Source organism: Arachis hypogaea, chromosome 11, assembly GCF_003086295.3.
Source record: "Arachis hypogaea cultivar Tifrunner chromosome 11, arahy.Tifrunner.gnm2.J5K5, whole genome shotgun sequence".
Taxonomy (NCBI): Eukaryota; Viridiplantae; Streptophyta; class Magnoliopsida; order Fabales; family Fabaceae; genus Arachis; species Arachis hypogaea.
This window is the reverse complement of record NC_092046.1, coordinates 60681698-60684335: the sequence shown is the minus strand read 5'-3', so window position 1 is coordinate 60684335 and position 2638 is coordinate 60681698.

Here is a 2638-nt window from a genome sequence, read left to right as displayed (position 1 = left end):
CTCCAGGGCTACCTTCTTCCATTTCCACGTTTAAGCTTCAGTTTAACCTTAACTGAAGCTTAAACGTGCTTCTACAAATGGCCTCACTGGAAGTGTCTGGCGTTTAAGTTGCAGTTTAAGCTTAAACTACAACTTAAACGCCACTCTTGAAAAAGGTTTCTGGGCCAAAAATATTGTGATTTAAGTTAGTCTTTGAGCACAATTATTAACTTAAACTTACTTTGGTATGAAACCCAATTGAATATCATGGTTTATGGGATTGGGCCTGAAGGATTGATGAGTTTGAAATCTCAATTTATTGAGTCATGTGTCATTATTTGATTATCACTAAGTTGGCTCAATAAATGTTACAGGATTTGGATCAACAACCTCATCAAGATTATGGATCATAAACCCAAGGCAAAAGGAAAGCAAGGAGAGGCCTCAAAAGCCCAAGAAGCACAACTGAAGCTCAATATAGAAAGTGTATAAATAGGATAGAAGTTAAGTTAGAGGGACCTTGACTTTCACTTTTAGCTAGTTTTCCTTTTCTTTGTAATTGAATTCAGAGCTATGATTCACTAAACCCCCTTTCATTGGGTTAGGGAGCTCTATTGTAATTCAATGAATCAATAATAGTTTATCTTCTTCTTCAATCTTTTCTCTTGAATTTTGTTAGAAAGCTTCTCGATCTAATTCCATTGAGTAGTTGTCTTGGGAAAGAAACTACTCATACTTGGAATCCTTCGGAGCCTTGGGAAAGGAATGGAGGATTCATGCTAGAGAAGCTTTCTCACAGTGGATTGGATTGGGGTTTGGATGGATATTGTGACATGTAATCCTACCAAATTGTGGTTCATGAAATTGTGTGGTATAATCAGTGATCAAGCATCATCTCTTCTTATGAACATTTAAACCAAGGGATTGGGAATTTGTTTGTTTTTAGAGAGCATTGGTGAGCCAAGGAATTGGGATCCAATCATATAAGATTGCCAAGCAAAATTCAATGAATGCATTGGTTGAGGAAGAGATTTACATGTTTTGATTCGGAGATTTCAATATCTCCTAAACCCAATGAATTCCCCATTTCTGATTTCCACTTTCTCTTTACATTCTGCAATTCAATTCTTGCAATCATCCCCATTCCCTTTTAATTTCAGCAATTTACATTCTGCTCTTTAATTCATGCAATTTAAGATTCAGCCATTTAATTTTCTTGTCATTTACTTTTCCCGCCAATTTTACATTCCGCAATTCTCATCTCAAATCTTGATTCCGCTCAACTAGAACACACTTCTAATCCGAATTGCTCACTCAACCAATCCTTGTGGGATTCGACCTCACTCTATTGTGAGTTTTTACTTGACAACGATAACCGGTGCACTTGCCGGAAGGAATTTTGCCGATCGTGCAATTTCCTAAATCGTAGCATAACTAGTTTATGTGCATCAACAGTAAGTTTGAACTTCAGAACCTGGCAATATTCAACCCTTGATCACTAATGTTATTGTGACTCACGTTTTCCAGTAACGCTAGCGACTATGCCAGCGACCTTGTCCACTTCAAAGGGATATAACATGAGTTACAAAGGTCCAATTGAGGTGATTTCAGTTGCATTAGAAAGCTGACATTCAGAGCTTTCCAACGATATATAATACTCTATAGTGGGCATGAAATTAGAGTACAAACAAGAGGCATCTTTTAAGCCCCCAAAACACCAACTGGGTAGCAAGTGTGACGTTAGCCACACTAACTTTAGGACTAATGCCACACTTGTAGCATTAGTATGACTAACGGCAGCAATAACACCAAGTCACCCTGGACCTCAATTTGATTCAGTTCTTTCTCAAGTCCACTTCAAAGCTCAAGCAAGCAAGCCCACAAGTGTCAACCAATCAAGGCCACAAGAAGCATCTAGAATAAGAATTTTCATTTAATTGTAATTTGCTTTTAATTTCATTTTGTAATTTAGGAGAGCCTATATAAGGGCCTTAGTTTTTACATTCAAGGGGGGACTGAAACGAAAATTCTGGAATGGGGGATTGAAGAGGGGTCTTCGGACTCCCTCCCCTCACACACTTTTCCTTTTCTTCTTTTCTTTGTACTTTTCATTTATGAATTTTGAAGTTTCAATTTTAGTTTAATCTTCATCTTTACTTTTCTGCAATTTCTTTCTTTTCTATTTTTGTAGAGCAATGATCAACTAACTCTTTTCATTGGGTTATAGAGCTCTGTTGTAATTTGATGGATCACTAATAGTTTTCATTATTCTTCTTCTTTCTTTTCTCTTGATTTTACTTGAAAGCTTTCAATCTTCATCCAATTGGATAGTTGTCTTGGAAAAGAAACTATTCATACTTGGATCTCTTCTGAACCTTGGAAGAGGAATGAAGAGATCATGCTAGAAATGCTTTCTCATGTTGGACCAAATTAGGGTTTGGGCGGATATGGTGACATATGATTCTCCAATACTTTGATTTGGAAATATATGTGGTATAATCAGTGACTGCACCTGATGAGCGAATAATTTGTACGCTTTTTGGCATTGTTTTAGTATGTTTTTAGTAGGATCTAGTTACTTTTAGGGATGTTTTCATTAGTTTTTATGTTAAATTCACATTTCTGGACTTTACTAGAGTTTGTGTGTTTTCTATGATTT